Source organism: Artemia sp. Qi Xiang Cuo, chromosome 2 (assembly GCF_049724085.1).
Source record: "Artemia sp. Qi Xiang Cuo chromosome 2, ASM4972408v1, whole genome shotgun sequence".
Classification (NCBI taxonomy): Eukaryota; Metazoa; Arthropoda; class Branchiopoda; order Anostraca; family Artemiidae; genus Artemia; species Artemia sp. Qi Xiang Cuo.
The window spans coordinates 7214689-7226336 of NC_142795.1; the positions used below are offsets into that span (position 1 = coordinate 7214689).

At 33.7% G+C, this 11648-nt stretch overlaps 1 protein-coding gene across 2 annotated transcripts in view; it reads right to left on the reverse strand.

Annotated features, from left to right (window-relative positions):
• Nucleotides 1-11648, reverse strand: part of LOC148954853 (pyrimidodiazepine synthase-like) — a 317734-nt gene that overhangs the window by 261195 nt on the left and 44891 nt on the right. The gene's annotated exons all lie outside the window — the stretch shown is intronic.

An 11648-nucleotide genomic window follows, 5' to 3' on the forward strand; every position in this document is an offset into this window, starting at 1 on the left:
AGCAAATAAAATTCACGTAATTCCGGAGATGAGATGTTATTGTCTTGTTCTGCACCTATTTGCACAGGACCCAATTCACTAATAGTAAAGTCATTGTCAAAAATGTCCCAAGAAAAATTAGGTCCAACAATTTGCATAAGGCTGTCCATTTCTGCAGTTGTAAATTGAAAATCCAGGGGGATACTAAATGACGCACCTTCACTAACATCATCCGGCGAGAGGCGACAATTGTCCATGATATTTTGAAGTCCTGGGCCAGGGAAGGCAGTTGTGTTTGTAGCTTCCCCCTGAAACTAAAAAATTAATGGATTGAGTTTTTTTCTTTGAGGAAAGTTTTATCACAATTATTGCACACTATTTATTTTTTTCTTAGTTGGATTTGTATTCATATTATTTATCAAACAAATTTTGTTTTGTTTTTTTTTCTTAATTGGATTTGTATTTATCAAACAAATGCATAATAAATTACAAATTTTGTTAATATCACACACGCACACGTTCACACACACACACACACACACACACACAGGCACACGCTCACATACACAAACGCACACTCACACACGTTCAAACACACACACACAAATACACACACAAACACACACACACGCACACACACAAGCGCACACACGTGCACACACACATACGCACAAACACGTTCACACACACACACACATGCGCACAAACGCACACACACATCGCAAAGTTTGACTAATAGCAATAAAATACGGTAAAAAAAAATCAACTCAATAATTGTCTTAATACCTCAGTAAAAAAAACTGACTCTTTTTTCCTGCAAATCTAGCCATCCATAAAAAATGGCGATCAGACTTGAAGCAGATTCCTTTTCCTACAAATCTATCCGTTTAATGTTGTTTTGTTTCTTAATTGGATTCGTATTTATAAAACAAATGCATAATAAATTACAAATTTTTGCTTATAGCAATATTTATAAAACAGGTGCATAATAAATTACAAATTTTTTTAATAGCACACACACACACACACACGCACACACGCACACACATGCGCACACACCTTCACAAACACACATGCACACACACGCGCACACACATCGCAACGTTTGACTAATAGCAATAAAATACAGTAAAAAAAGATCAACTCAATAATTGTCTTAATAGCTCATTAAAAAAAACTGACTCTTTTTTCCTGTAAATCTAGCCATCCATAAAAAATAGTGATCAGACTAGAAAGAAACAGATTCCTTTTCCTACAAATCTATCCGTTTAATGTTTTTTTTTCTTAATTGGATTCGTATTTATCAATCAAATGCATAATAAATTAAAAATTTTTGCTTATAGCATTATTTATAAAACAGGTGCATAATAAATTACAATGTTTTTAATAGCACACACGCACACCTACACGTACACGCTCACACACGCACACACACACACACGTTCACACACACACACACACACACACACACACACACTCACACATACAAGCACACGCAAACACTTTCACACACACACACGCACACCCACATGCGCACACACGCGCACACAAACATACGCACACACACACACACACACTTTTACGGCGTTGAAAAAATGGCGAAAATAAAAGACTAAAAAAATTGGAAAGAAATAGGATGATATTTCTAAAACATGTAGAAAGTAAAGGTAAAAATGCTCACATTTCCAAATTCAGACTGCTGTTGAGTGCCGGATCGTCCTTGCAAAGCATGATGGGGGATAGATGGGGCGGTGACGTCCGTTTCTTGCATAGATGCGGTGGTGATGTCACTGGCTTGTACAGATGAGCAAGCGGGGTTCAACATCCTGTGAGCAGCCGCCCATTCTCTTTTCGGTTTTTGACCAGACTGTATTTGCCTGGCCCTGGATGGCTCAGCTATCTCCAGTTGTTGCATTGGTGTATCGCCATTAGCCTTAGCTCTCTTTTGAGGAGGAGGTACGGACTCTTCAAAATCGTCCTTAAAAAGAAGACAAAATTTAGTATGGTTAAAACGATTCCCCTTTTTACAGAAGAAAAAATTAGTCCCCCCCGCTGTATCATATCCAATACGATGATTTAAAATATAGATCTAAAAATAGTCAGCCATAAATATGATATAATTAAAAGCTAACCAAACACTAAATTTCAGTGCTGCGTGTCGGAATGAGCACATTAGTTTTCTTGTCAAAGGGTATACGTGTCTGCACAAAGAATCCCCCCCTCCTCCCTTACTTTTAATGCGACGAAATAGTTTGTTTTTCACCTTACAACTAAGATGTTAGAATTCATACATTGCCCCCCTCCCCCGCCTTATATTTTATAAAAGCCTCTTAATCATCAAATACAATTGAAAATTGAATATCTCGTCTAATTTGGCCAAAATAAAATCTCTCTTTCTTCAAAGCGTTTAGAATTACACAAAGCCCGTGGTCTTAATCATTCCCATTCCTAAATACCAACCTTTTGTTTTCATAATTTAGATAAGGCGCGCGTATGAAGTCTGATTCTAAAATCGTCCCTTTTTGTAATTATAAGCACAGATGGTTTTAGACCGATAAAGAAAGCACATTTTAAAAGCATGAACAAGAAAAGGACTTTTTGAACAAAAAGGTCTATTTATAATGAATTAAACTTGTAAACAGAGGAGGGAGGGAAGACGGGGTTTACGTAATGGAAGCAAGAGCGTATTTTACGTTTTCTATCAACTATAATCATCATATTGTAGAGTTTGTATTGTGGGGGGGAGGGGGGGGGGATATGCCAATGAATTTGAATTTACTAGTGGGGTGGTAAAATGATTTTATTTGGAAATAAATTAAGACAATTTAGTAAACTGAACTCACAGCATAAATCAATGTATCCATAGCTTCAAAGTCAATAATATCAAATGTGCTATCCATGATGTGTTAATACATTATGAAAATTTAATTGTAAGGCATGAGCATTATATACAAAATCCCAAGGAGACGAATGAAAATCACTCCTTTTATTTGAATCCAATCACCAGTCAAGTTATCGTATATGGAGTAACCTCCGCTGTCTCTGATTGGCCCTAAAAATAGGTGTTGCCTCAAAAACCGGTCTGATTGTGTTATACAACCTCGACAATAGTTTCAAAACATGTTTGACCACTTTATAGGTTTGCCAGCTTTTTAAAATGTGCAAGTGAAACTGTAGTGCATATTCTTGTGCAATTCCATGTATGGTTGAAATATATAGCAAAAAACAGTCTGATTGTCTTATACAACCTTGACTATTGTTTCAAAACATGTTTGACCACTTAATAGGTTTGCCAGCTTTTTAAAATGTGCACGTGAAACTGTAGTGCATATTCTTGTGAAATTCCTTGTGCAATTGATATCAGGGGCAAAAAAAAACAGTGTCTTATACAACCTTGACTATAGTTTCAAAACGTGTTTGGCCACTTTATAGGTATAAAAGGATTGGTCGCTTTTGGCAATTTGCACGTGAAACTGAAGTGTATACCATGTGAGGGAGTACTGACACTCTTTGAAAAGGTGTAGAGCAGTGCTAGAAATGGTACTTACTACTCTACTATCGACCCAGTGATACTGGAATATCGGTAGAGGGTTCATTTAAACGGAAATTAAAAGTTCTAGTGCCCTTTTTAAGTGACCAAAAAATTGGAAGGAAACTAGGCCCCCTCCCCCGCCCCTTATTTCCCAAGATCCTCCAATCAAAATTTTAAGATAACTATTTTGTTTATCATAGTTGAAAGGCCCAATAACTATGCCTTTGGGTATAACATGACCCCCCCCCACTTCCCCAGGGGAAGTTCTAAGTTATAAAATTTGCCCATTGTTTGCGCATAGTATTTGTTATAGGGATGTAGGAATACATTTTGAGGTGGGGGGGGCAAATTTTCTGCTGGGGGTTTTTCCATGGGAAGGGAAGTTTCCAAGGAGTGAACTTGTCAGGGAAAATTTTACACTGGGGAAATTTGCCAGAATTCTTATACAAAATTCTTTTTATATGTCTTGCTTTATCTTTTCTGTCTCAATTTTACGCGCAGAGCGGTTAAGAGTTATGGTCCGTGGTAAATTTTCAGTGGGATTGTGTTGTCTTGAGGATATTTCCGTGGGAAGGGGGTTTCTCTGTGGAGGGGGGCCAGATTTCCAAAGCATCATTTAAAAAACGATCAGAACTTAAATAAAAAAACAAGTTTTTTCAACTGAAAGTAAGAAGTAACATTAAAACTTAAAAGAACAGAAACCATTACGTATATAAATGGGGTTGCCTTCTCCTTAACACCTCGCTTCTTAAGCTAAAGTTTGAATTTGGTCCCAATTCTTTACTAATGACTCCTGGAACACAAGAGCCGTTTAATTAGAACAATAAGACGCTTTTTTTAAAGTACTAATAAACCTTAGCGTAAAGAGCGAGGTGTTGAGGAGGGGGTAACCCCCTTTATATGCGCAATAAGTTCTGTTCGTTTCAAGTTCTAATTTTGCTTCTTACTTTCAGTTGAAAAAACTCTTTTTTTATTTAATATACAACAAACCGGGCCTTTATTTCTTTGATGCTGTAGAAACATTTATAAAAAAAACCTCTAAGGAACAAAAGAGACTTAAATTTTTGGTAGCCTTTTACATATAAAAGCTTTTCCATTTTGTCTTCTGAAGTTCATTTTTTTTAAGCAAAGTAATGTAATCTAGTTTCATATGGCAACTTTTTCGTTATACAGTACAACAGGCCAGGGGCTATCAATGAGTATCAACTTGCTTTCAATCACCTTTAGTTAATCATCATGTAAATGAGAACATTCTTTATTTAAAGAAAGTCATGATCTGCTTGACTAGCACCTTCTTCAATAGCCCCCCCCCCCAATAAAAATACTGTAGCTACACTCCTGATTGCAGTGCAATTATCAAGAATCGGAAAAAGAGGCAAGGAGAGTGTGGAAACAAGAGAAGCCAGAGAAGTTTTAATGAAACTCACTCGAAAATTGCTCTTATCTGGATAACTAACGAAGTTTTCGGTAAAGGTGCAGATAAGGGCAGGAAAAGGGGCTCCTGATAAAAACTTTTAATAATTACTATACATTATTCAGCTTAACAGGATCTAAAGGTGTAGAGGGCTGTCCAGTTTGAGGATATACACAATTATTTCCTTACTGAAAGTCCTGGTTTAATTGAGCACTACCTCTTTACCTTCGACTGCTGGGGTCTCTAATTTGCACCTTTACCAGGTTTCTTCAAACGATTAGTAGTGTTTAAAGAATTTCGAACCTCTCTTCTCTTGACTTCTAGGTCAATTTTGTTGTTATCGTCCTCTCCTAGATGGATCTATCCAACAAAGAACATAATACAGTTCCGAATCGACTATACAAAAGATCCTTAACTCCCTTTATGAGGCGTCCAGACTACCAGCTTTCTGGAAAAATGGGACTGAAAACTGCTTCCGTTCCATTTTCTTTTTCGAGTCGGAAGAGGATTTTTCATGGTGGAAACCCTAAAAACTCCTTAAAAATATCCAGAAGACTTGTAAAAATCCCCAAATTCCTAAACAAAAAGTTTGCCCCTAAAAGACCTCAAAAATCCCCATTAAAGGGGGGAAATCCCTAGAATGGAAAAACTGTTGGTCACTAATATCCAGTAAAACTAGGAAATAGACACGTGGACATAAGACGGAAACTGTCTTACTCTAACCTGTCAATTATACAACTATGTAATCTATCACAGAAGAGGAATTCCTGCAAACACGCTTTGCTTACAGTATTGAAATTAGTCATCGAAGAAATTGACATTTGACAATTTATCTGTATCTAACACGTAAAAACTTATAAATTTTCACCAAAGTTTACATATTTTCCCCTGGGTTTTTCAAAATCTTTTTTTTTTCACAAAAAAATATTTTCTATCCCCAAACAAAGGTTTAATTGATAAGAACATTTTTGTATGATTATGCAACTCAAATCTAGTTTGGCTTTATGCGTTCTCAGAACTCTAATATGAAAAGGCTAATTCCTTTTTAGTCCTCACAAAAATTATTATTGGAACTACTAATGGTCCTTAACACAAAATTGGCACTATTGGCACTACTAAAGGTCCTTTCACAAAAAAAAATTCTATCCTCACACAAAGGTATAATTAAAGTATGGAGTTAGGTATTACTCCTGTACGTACAAAATTTATGCATGTTTTTTGGTTTTTCTCACTGGATGTTTTTTCATGATTTTTCTCACTGTTGATGGATGTAGATATAATTTCAACAACAATTGCTGGATGTTTCTTGGATGTCAACATAAGTTCAACAACAATTGCTGGTTAATCGATTCTAACGGGACAGGATCACGTGTCTCTTTCTAGGCCAATCAGAGGGGTCGGAAATAATTAAGGCTCTTCAAGAATTTCCCTTGTTAAAATATATACTAATATTTTTGCAATTACCAGTTTTTTTGCTCTATAGGCAATTAATTTTTTTATACTTCATTCTATTTAAAGATATTGGATTATTATAGCAAATCCGATTTCTAACAACTATTTCTACTAAGCTTCAAACTTTTGGTTTAATTTTGAAGGTTTTTGAATTGTTGTAATCCCTTTTTAAAATATATAGAAGTATTTTTGCATATACCAGTTTTTTTGCTCTTTACGCAATTAAATTTCTTTTCATACTTTGGTTTATTCATAGATATTTGATATCTGCGTGCACTCGACACGTGGCAGCTTTCTGTTTATGGATTCTTTATATGGATTTTCATTGTCGCTTGTCTTCTTACCGTAGACAATTTGTTCTCTTTTCATACTTCAGTCTTTTCAAAGATATTTGATTATTAAAGCAAGTATAATTTCTAACAAAGATTTCTGCTAAGCTTCAAATTTTTGGTTTTATTTTTTAAGGTTTTTGAATTGTTGTAATCCCTTGTTAAAATATATACAAATATTTTTTCAATTACCAGTATTTTGGCTCCTTGCGCAATAAAATGTCTTCTTATACTAAGGTCTATTCAAAGATATTTGATTATTACAGCAAGTCGAATTTCTAACCACGATTTCTACTAAGCTTCAAGCTTTTGGCTTTGATTTTTAAGGTGTTTGAATTGTTGTAATCCCTTGTTATAATATATAAAAATATTTTTGCAATTACCAGTTTTTGTTCTTTAGGCAATTTAATGTCTTTTCATACTGAATCTATTCAAAAATATTTGATTATTACAGCAAGTCTGATTTCTAACAACGATTTCTACTAAGCTTCAAACTTTTGGTTTTCTATTTTAAGTTTTTAAAATTGTAATCACTTGTTAAATTACACACGCATATTTTTGCAATCGCTATGGTTTAGCTCTTTAAGCAATTTAATGTACTTCTCCGTATCAGAAAATTTTTAATATTTCTTTATAAGCGTAATAAGTGTGACAGCGTCATTGCAATACTAATGTATATAAAAATGATGTGACTCACACAAATAGTTTTTTCCCGAAATTAAGGCGTTTGACGAATTCTCTCAAACATCTGAACTATCTAACTTGTTTTTTGAGGCCAGAATAAACCAGGATAACAACTTTCCCGAAAACAGCGATTTCATTAAGCTTCAAACTTTAGGTTTTCTTATTTTTGTAATCCCTTGTTAAAATATATACAAATATTTTTGCAATTACGAGTTTTTTACTCTTTCCGCAATTTAACGTCTTTTCATACTGTGTCTTTTCAAACATATTTGATTATAAATCAAGTACAATTTTTAAGAGCGATTTCAGCTAAGCTTCAAACTTTTGGTTTTACTTTTTAAGATTTTCGAATTCTTGTAACCCCTTGTTAAAATATATACAAATATTTTTTGGAATTGTCAGTTTTTCGTTCTGTAGGCAATTTAATATCTTTTCATACTGCAGTCTATTCGGATATTTTATTATTAGAGTTTTTTCTTCCAAAATTAAGGTTTTTAACGATTTTTCCCTGACTTCTGACCTATCTAGATAATTTTTTTTATGCGAGAATATCCCAAGATACCAATTTTCCCGAAAAAATGGAGCTGTTTTCGAGAAACAGAATAACAATACAATTATTGCTCACATCTAAAGGTAGCAATATATATATATATATATATATATATATATATATATATATATATATATATATATATATATATATATATATATATATATATATATATATATATATATATATATATATATATATATATATATATATATATATATATATATATATATATATATATATATATATATATATATATATATATATATATATATATATATATATATATATATATATATATATATATATATATATATATATATATATATATATATATATATATATATATATATATATATATATATATATATATATATATATATATATATATATATATATATATATATATATATATATTTATATGTATATATATGGTAATATAAGCTATGGTAAGTGACAGTGACAAGAATTGAATAATGAAGGAACTTAAAACTCTGATCACGACCAGCTACAAACTGAACGCGAGTGGTCAAACCATTGCTGCGAAGAAAATTCCTAACCATACTGTAAAAGTTAACAGGGTGGCTCAGAAAGCATACGTTCGCGATAAAGTGTCGCCACGTCTGACGGCTAACCCCCAAAAATGGCACTCACAGGTCCAACGGCTATCCGGTAAGGGTGTTAGCAGTGACCTGAAGGTACGAAAAGAAGATGTAACTCTTCTATCGTCACCCGAAGTTAACAAATTCTTCGCAAATATATGTTCGACTTACTTACCAATCACCAAAACAGATGTTGAAAGTCTCACAGCTGACCTTTCAGACTACCAGCTTGCTGAGATACCTGAATATGCAGTTTGTGGGGAACTGCTGAAGTTAAAGAAGAACTGTGCTCCACATCCTGGAGAAAGGCCAGTCAAACTTCTAATTGAATATGCACCATTCCTTGCTAAACCTTTGGCGTCGGTAATAAATGAATGCTTCAGAGATCAAATCTTCCTTCAAGCATGGCAGAGAGCAAATATCCAGGTTATACCTAAAAATGGAGTAGCCGAAAACATGTGAGCAAAGTCGTTCAATTTCAATAACTACGAATCTCGCATGGTAGTTGCGTAATTTATGTATCGTAAACTCTTGACGTGAATCAACCCTTTTCTAGACCCTTTCCAGTATGGGTGTTTGAAAAGAATCAGCCCTACCCATTACCTTGTGTGTCTCTATCACCTGATAACTGAATGGTAAGACAAGGGAAACACCTCCTGATATTAGACCTCCTGCTCGCTAATTACCGTAAAGCTTTCGATTTAATGTTCCATATCACTGCTGTACAAAACCTGAAACAAATAAGGGCTAGAAAACAAACTCTGGTGTTGATAGTCGATTTCCTCAGAAGCCGTAACCAGTGTGTATTTTGCGCGTTTTTCCGAAGATATCAACTCTGAATGAGCTGAAATACCGTGTGGTGCTCCCCAATGTACCAAGCTGGCTGCCTTACTGTTCTTGACTGATCAACTACGTTCTCTTTGACTTTGACTGAACACTTTAAATACATCGATGATCTGTTCGCCTTGCTCAAATTTCTCGTAGATAAATCTCAAGCAATACCCCAATTCCAAGGTGAATTAAAAGACAGTTTCTCTGATCAGTGCAGGAACGATAGACTTCAAATTAACGTCAAGAAAACAAAGGGATGCGCTTTAATACGCTTAAAAGGGACGTAGCTTGTCCTGAACCCTGGTTCTCTACCACTTCAACTGAAATTATTCTTGGTGTGACTTTCAATAATAACTGTTCGTTCAGCTACCATGTTGCTAACCTTGTGAAAAAAGGCAACTACGCTTTGCTGTCACTGACTTAAAATTCAGATAAACTTGGATCAAATAATTTCTAATAGCTCTTGTTTATTTGAACAAAGGTCTGATCAAGTGCATATTCAAATATTATGTTTTCTTTTTCTCAACAAAAGAATGCTTTATAAACTATTTCAATATTTAAATTCTTAAAAAAGGAGGTGATTAATGTGATTTATTGGTGTAATGTTTTGATTTTCACTCTTGAGTTTGTTCGAGGTTCTTGTTTTACCACTCTTAAATTTTGCTATCTGTTTTTGTTGCTTTCTTTTGTTTGGGAGCTTCTTTGTTTCTGAGTAATTTGTTAAGATTGTATTTTTATAGCATTTGAAGTTTTTTATTTTTGTTTGTTATTGTAGGTGTGAAGGTCTTTCAATAAGTGCTGCTGAAACCCTAATGAAAACTTCAAATTCTTCTCTTTCACTAGAACATCAAAATTTCCCTGAGGTTGTTTCACCCAGGATTTCCTCGTCACTTCTAGAATTCGACTCCTTGGATAGGGATAGTGACGACGAAGGTATAATTAAACAAACATTGTTTTTAATAACAAAGGAAAAATTTTGTTCCAAGGAATAATAATAGACTGATTTTCTCTCGGTTAATTTTTATTTTTTAGAAGCTGAAGCGAATTAGTACATTGATATTTTGTGATTTTTTCTGCTAAACGCTAAGTTTCTCCCAAACATGATTCAACTCAAACAAGATTAAAGATAAACAAACATAGAATTCAACTTAAAATGACATAAATTATTGCATTAAACATAATGACTGGCCTGTCTGGCAATTGTTCTTTATTTTTCAAGTAGGATCTTTCTCTTTCTTCAGAACTATTTAAAATGAGAGAAAGCTCCCTCTTGTAGTGAATTATCAGTTTATCAATAATGAATGATAGTCTTGATAATATTTGTCAAGTGCTTTTGTTGTTAAACTAACTCGTCGTTACCAAACGATTCAGCTGTCTCGTGAAGATCATTTATCTGTGAATGCTCATTCAATAATAATATTTTTTTTTTAATTCAATGGACCTAAAATGTTTTATTAATCAACCTATTTCTTGGAATTTTAAGAAAGACCCTGAAATCCCTTAAATATAATGTCGAGTCGAAATTCAAAGTATCTCTTAAAAATTATACATATTTTACAGAACGATGGCTTGAAATAATAGATAATTGTTTTATGATTTTGAAAAGAGCCTAAAACCCCTCTTACATGAGGTGACCTCAAGTTGAGGTAAGAAATGTAATATTTTTTTGAATGGATAGTAGGGATTTGTCCCTTTATAGCAACAACACAAGCAAGGTACAGGAAAATCGGAGACAAATTGCTTAGACCTCAATCTTTTCTTTGGGTCTTAAAAACATTTTCAGATACAGCTGGCCTAGTAGGGATGTTTAATAAGGGGCAGGGGGCTATTAAAGCTGTCTGTCTTAACAAAAACAATTTTAGATTTCTTTAATAAGTTTTTGAAGCTCCATTGTCTATTAGGGAGAGTTATATCCAAGATTGATATCAGTTCATCCAAGATTGTACCCAAGAGTATCCACGATTGATAAACAGTTAAACAACTTATTGAATTCTTTAATTAGTTTTAGAACCTGCGTTGTTTATTAGGACTAGTGATCTACAGCATTGATATCCAAGATTGTATCCAAGAGTATCCAAGTTTATCCAAGAGCATCCAAGATTGATAAACAGTTAAAAAACTGATTAAATTCTTTAATCAGTTTTTGAAGCTGCATTGTCTATTAGGAGTAGTGATATCCAAGATTGATATCAGTTTATCCAAGATTGTACCCAAGAGTATCCAAGATTGATAAACAGTTAAAAAACTGATTAAATTCTTTAATCAGTTTTTGAAG